Below are 6892 nucleotides of genomic sequence, written 5' to 3' on the forward strand. Positions count from 1 at the left end.
CAGCAGATAATTCTTTAAAGCCTGTATTTTCCTCTGCACGCTCACTCCTGACTGGCATCTCTTTGACAATCGACAAAAAAGTTCCACAAACTTTTAGGATAAAAAAAGACAATTATGTCCAAATTGAATAATGGCTTAATAATACCCTTTTTTCCCTTCCTCTCTCTGCACAGTTTTCAAACCCAGCTCTGAAAAATACAAATCAATATGACCAAACAGTGTGAGCCTCCGAGCTGATGCAGAACCCAGCAGTCCTCAAATATCCAGACACAGCAGCAGAACTTAAGGAAATTTGCATCATCCTGATTAGATGGTTCCTGAGGGTCCACTTGTTTGCTAAATGATGTGTTTGAAGCCTCCTGCTCTGCAAACCTACAGATACTCGACCAAAAAAAGACCTGCATCTGTCCTTACAACAGATCTTTTTTTTCTCCTTCCAGAAATATTTTTATAAATCTCTTTGAGGCTTTTTTTTTTTCAAAAGCAGTCAGACCTCAAACACATTTCTGCTTTAAGTACATTTCAAAGCTTCTTTTTTTTCAAAGATGGTGAGAGTTTTATGGAGTGGGACACCTTTGACTTCAACTTTAAACTGAAAAGATGCTTTGAACTCAGCTCCAAGCCTGTTAATAACAGCAGAGATGCTAATTTTGGACACTTTGCAGCACAGTTGCCCACATCGTGACACAATTTAGCTTGTGGAAATAAGGAAAGTTATTGAAACAAGACGAGGAATGTGGCTCAATAACTATGAGCACAACTGATTCTAGTTTAATATGAGGGTAAAACACTCCGTTAACTATTGGTGAGATTATCTCCATCCACCGTCAGCAGTTCCTCAAAACAGCCTGGATCACAAAAAAATAAAAAATAAAAAAAATGAATATTCAAAGTAAAGTGCAATACTTACAAAAATACAAAAAGTCCTTCCCTGGCTGGTTCGTTCCTCTCTCAGATGACAGATGATCTCTGTGGAGCCAAGCGGCGGAATGGCAGCGGTATTAGTCCTCTTCCTCCTCCTCTATCTGTTCAGCCAACACAAGCAGCGCATCTTCCGAGTGAAGAAGAGAGGAAAAAGCAGGTGGATTTGTGTCTGTGTGACAGTTTCTCTGTCGAACCCGCCGCTTCTGGACTTTCAGGGAGCTGGTGTCGGAGGGAGCTTTGCTTTGGTGTCCTCCGCTGCAGCCAGCTGGGTCTGTCTCTGCAGCGCAGCATCCCAGCTCTGAGCTGCTGCTGATGCTGAGGAGAGGAGAGGAGGAGAGGAGAAGAGGAGGAGAGGAGGTGGCCCTTAGTTTTGTTTTGAGGAAGGAGTGGCGCTGCTTCAGTTTCCGCTCCCTAAAATAATAATAATAATAATGATTCCAATTTCTGCTTGTCAGTTAAAGTTGGACGCAACTTTGGCTTCGACAGTTTTGTACTTCAAAAGACACAGTTAAAGATAAAGTAATGACACAGGACTTTAAATTATGAAAAGATCATTTAATAACAGGAACGTTTCTGCAGAATTATTATCCTCAAAGGAACATGATGACTGATCCTGCTTTGTTCTGATAATAATGTGAGTTTGCAGTTTTTTCTAAGTGTAAGAAATGACCATGTTCTGACCACAAGAAGGCAGCATTCTGTCCAGTGTCGATGGAAAGATTAAAAAAAGCTATTGTCATGGTGTCAGAATATTCTAGCCCCGATTCTAGCCTTGTTTGCAGTCACTGTTCTATAGAGATGACAGCTTAAATAAACAAACAAACAAACAAATAAATAAATAAATAAATAAATAAATAAATAAATAAATAAATAAATTTCTGAGTTGCCACCTTATTTGTAGGCTGGTTAGTATAATTTTGAAAGTCAACAATTCAAGGGAAATTACAGATAATGTGAAAAGAAAGATGTATGAACCTACAGTAACTTGTGCACAGAGCTTCAGTCTTTATACAGATTACAGTTCACACAGCTGATTTTCAAAATGGTTTTAACAAGGCCTGAGTAATAAATCAATATATCTTGACAGACGTGATGAACGAATAAATGAAGGAATAAATGATTTTATTTGGTCACATCAAAGAACACTCCAAACAAAAACAAATAAAACTTTAACCCTACATGACCAAATAGGTAGAGGCAGAAGCCAATGTCTTGTTTTGCCTCACCTTACAATTCATAATGGATTCCCCAAAACAAAATACACACACACACAAAAATAAAAAACACATATACTTCAACTACATCCTGGATATATGCAAATCATTAATATAGTTTTTTTTTTATCAACATCATTATTATTGTTCGTACATGCAAAAAAATATGTAATATGTTGGTTTGATTAATTTATTTAACAGGAAAAGCTTACTAAAAATCAAGCCTGACTCAGCATAATTGCTGTTTTACAGCAGGTTCCTGTTCTGCAGCACATAAAACACTCAGAATTACAGCATCACAATCACATCATCATTACACCATAGACACAAAGACAAACAAGCATACCAAATTTCAGGAAGGCAGCATTTGCAAAATCGGACGTCTAAATATGAGCACAACAAAAAGTGTCCAGCAGATGGCAGACAAGATTCTTCTTAAAGGGCTGTAGTTTTGAAATGGACTTTATGTTTTGAGGAATGTCATTCCATGCTTTAGTATAAACATAGAAGAAAGACCTCTGGCCGTAACAGTTTTTAAAAGTTGGTAATATCAGTTGTCCTTTTGTAACAGATCTAGTTGAATGACCACTTCCAGAATTTGATTTGGGCAGCAATGCACAGAGAGTTCCATAACTGGCACCTTGGAAGATCTGAAAATATAAATTAATACCACTATACAAAACATAATTCTGAAAAGTCAAGGCATCAGACAATGAAAGAACTGTACAGTGATGAGTCCAACCAGGAAGTTTTTTATGAATTTTGTAGGCCCTGTTGTAGAGCCTAACTATGGGTTCTAAGATTTCATTTGCTGTAAGAGACCAAACAGGTAAACAGTACGACATGGTTGATATTACCACCACCATCATCACAACTGACTACCATAAACTATAAATGATCAATATCAGCAAGAAATTTGTCCAATGGATTGTTGATAATTTCACTGAACTCTGATGAAGAACTGCACAGCATTCTGGGACACAGGTAGCTGCTCGACCTGTTAAAGTATTTTCATGTTTTACCTCATAACTGCTAGGGCTGCAACAATACATGTACCCGTATTGAACAGTGCTTTAGTTTATATACACACTATGTATGGAACAATACAGATTTTTAAAATTTACTTTATCAGCTTGTCTTCTGAAGATGCTCTGTGTTGAAGGATCAGTGGATCTGTGTTCGACTACTCCACCTAGGCTGCATTTTTTTTAGCACAAATCCACTGAGAAACTTGCTGTTTTCAGCAACATTTAATTTAAAAACTGTACTTTTGAGGTTAAACCAATGTTCATAATTAATTTAAATAAATTACAAGTTAAAAGGGGCATGGAAATTTCTCTTTTTCGTATCGAAAAAATATAGAACCATGAGACTAAAGTATCGAACCGAACCGTGAATTTTCTGTATCGTTGCAGCCCTAATAACTGCATTAAAAAAGAAGAATGTGGAGGGAAAGGAGAGACTGCAACAACTCGAGAGGAAATTAAGGATAACAAAGAGAAAGGCTTGCATCGTCAATCAGCCTTTTATCTACTGGTTCTTATTTCAAATATGTAAACAAATAAATAAAAATTAAAAATCAATGATTTTTATGACATGAAACTCATAATCAGGATACATTTTTCAGTCATACTGCCTACCACCATCTGAATCTGCTCTTTGTGTTGCTGGACACATAATTATTGTGATTAATAGAATTACCTTGAACAGAACACTTCACTCAGACTGAAGGTTTTCTTGTGAATTTTAATTTTTAAAGACAAAATAAATAAATAAATGCAGATTTAGTTGCATCTTCTTTGTTTTAATAAAAGAAAAAGCTAAATATATTTTTGCATGTTACCAATAAAAGCTCCACATCCTTCATTAGACATGTTCCACCTTTCCCTCAGAGAAGTTGTGCAATTGTACAGGACGGGGTCTTGTTATGGACCCCACCTGCTCCCACCCTCTTTTTTTTTTCTTTCAATTCCCAACATAATTTTTTAATAGTGTAGCTATTCAGACTTCTTGCTGGGTGTGTGACTGAGTTTTGTCTTTCCTGAGGAAGGTTTTAGGGCTTTGTTCTGCTCTGTGACACTTCATCAGCCAACCTTGTCAAACATTGGGACGGGAACATTTCACTTGTTTGTGTTTTTAACCAACAAGTCCCTCAGCTTCATCTGTCTTTGTGAATGTGGAAAGTGCTTGTTTTCCTCAGGCAGACATTTTTTGTCCTTTGGTTTGATTGGAACTGCTCCTAAACGAAAGTTTCAGCATCGTTCTTTAGTTCATTCAAACTTAAATCTGCTTGAATGTAACTAAATTAAACGTACAGGTTGTTTTACTTCAGTTCTTGTTGCTTTCTGTCTGTGGGACACTGCTGGTTTTGTTTTGGATTTTCATTGGAAAATCCAGTTTCATTCTGTCAATTTCTCACAGTTCTTTCACAGACATCAATTTGTGTTTTTCCACATTTGTTCTCATTGTTTTTTGTTATTTTTTTGTCAGTTTGACTTTTCTGCCCTGAGGCTGTGAATTCTTCTTCCATCTCTCTTTGTTTTTCTTTTTCATAACCCCCTATTTGTGATTGCACATTTGTTTAAATTTAGAGACAATTGATGGGGAGTGACAATCATGTTTTACTCTTTCTTACTGAAATAATTAACTGAATGCCTTTTTTTAAATTTAATTCAACCTGCTGCAACATGTTTTTGGGAAAGAGTTGGCAAGCACCTCTTTTTAAAAACAAGAAAGAAAAATATTTAGATTTGCAGAAGTATTTTCCCAAGCTTGAATAATTATAAAATTATTTTTCTCTCACAGGAATTAAAGGCGAGTTTAATTAAGTTTAAAAAAAAACTTTTGCTAAGCAAGCTGTGAATTTGACTTTTACCAAGATAAAACAGGAGAATGAGTTGCATCAGACAGTTGTAATTTCTTTTTTTTTTTCCTGCCAGGTTTCTGTACAGCAGTTGGGAACATTTGATTAAAAGAAATTAATAAAATCAACAACAATTTCTTACTAATCAGCTGGGTCTTTTAAAAGGGAACCTATAAAATGTTCAAATCTAAACCTGGAGTGCTTCAAGTAAAATATGACTTAAGACTTTTGCACCAAAGCACAACAGAGGGGAGTTTTGGTCGTCTTCCAGAGGGGCTTCAAGTGAGAATACAAATGTTTGCAGCATCTTTTCAGACTGTTTGAAGCTACTTTGCATAAATAAATAAATAAATAAATAAATAAATAAATAAATAAATGAAGTGTGAATTTAGCAACAGATTCCGCATCTATAAATTAGTTCTTTCTTTCTGATGAGAATTCTGATCTTTTCACTTTTTCTGTGAAGTAAATGTCCTAATAGTACAAAGTTGTGCTGATTGCACATACAGGTTTGTTTTTATGTCCTTGTAGGGTCCGTGGATTGACTTTCATGCCTTTTTTTGGTCATTTGATATCATTACCCCAACCATTTACCCTAAAATTAATCTCACAGGTCTGACCCTAAAACTAACCTAAACTCAATTCACACCTTGGTTCTAACCCCCCCACACCCCCACCCACACACACACCCAAAATTAGCATCCGCACTGGTGGGCATTGGTCCCCATGATGTACATTCAGTCCCCACAATGTGGCCTTTTTCTGCAAAATGGTTCCCACAGTGTAGCAAAAATGTGCACACACACACACAAATGTCAAACTACAAATGATTCCTTTCACCGTTATTAAAATAGTATAATTTCTGCATAGTTTGAATAGTTTTATCAGTAACAGATTCAAGGATGCAGTTAGACATTCTCATACATGTTTACTGGATGCATCTTTTATTTTCTTGTTGATGTTAACAATAAGACGTTGACTTTCTTAATCAATATACCACTTCACTAATTTGTTGAACTTCTCAGAAAAGAAAATTTTGAGATTTGAATTCAATTCAATTCAAATTCAATTCAAAAATACTTTATTGATCCCAGAAGGAAATTAGGTAAAAGAAAAGTTCATGAAGGGAAAAAAAAAACTTGTTTTATGCAGCACAAATTTATTTTCCTTTTTGTGGCTTTCGGGTGCTTTTGAGGCAGAGTCATGGAAAGTTATTCCATATTGTTAAAAGATCAAAATAAAGCACATTAAAAATAAAATTTTAATAAAAAAATGAAATATTTGTCAGTCAGTTTTAGTTCTATTTAATGTAAGTAAATATTAACACGTTTTTAATGCTGGTTAATTGTTTTAAATGCTTATCACTCTTAATTCTGAGTGGTTAGGAAGGCAGGGCGACGGCTGCATGACCGACAGATTTCCAAACAGACCGTTAATGGCTCAAGACTTGAGAGTATAGATTAGTTCTTTGTGTTTCTCATATCAGTTACATAGCTCGTATTGCCACCCTCTGCTGTGACTCTTTGACTGACAATGTGGAGCTAACAGCCCTATCTCTATCCTCCATCATTAATTAAACAGTACCCATGACTGAGTGCTCTTCCTATTTCCCAATTGATCCGTCCAAGTGTTCATGGCTCTTATCAGCTCTCAGATCCCATCTTTTCCGAGGCAGCGGACCTTTTTACAGCTTTACTTATTGCTACTGTCCTCATTTGGAGTGTTTTATTGATACGTACACTAAGAAATATTACAGAACAAATTCATTATTTTTTGCTGGTTGTTACCCCAAACTTGATAGTGTAAAGAACCCTGCTTTATGAGATTAATACCAGCTTAATCTCACAAAAGCATGTTCCACAAGATCTTGCAGAAATGAAATCAGAATTAA

At 35.8% G+C, this 6892-nt stretch overlaps 1 protein-coding gene across 1 annotated transcript in view; it reads right to left on the reverse strand.

The window, feature by feature from the left end:
- Positions 1-1265, reverse strand: part of cntn5 (contactin 5) — a 161770-nt gene extending 160505 nt beyond the window's left edge. The window contains exon 1 of the mRNA XM_014026134.1: positions 911-1265. The gene's annotated coding sequence lies outside the window, so the exon portion shown is untranslated. The remainder of the gene's footprint in view (positions 1-910) is intronic.
- Between the last annotated feature and the right edge of the window lie 5627 nt (positions 1266-6892).

The sequence above is a fragment of the Austrofundulus limnaeus genome, unplaced genomic scaffold (genome assembly GCF_001266775.1).
Source record: "Austrofundulus limnaeus strain Quisiro unplaced genomic scaffold, Austrofundulus_limnaeus-1.0 Scaffold528, whole genome shotgun sequence".
NCBI lineage: Eukaryota > Metazoa > Chordata > Actinopteri > Cyprinodontiformes > Rivulidae > Austrofundulus > Austrofundulus limnaeus.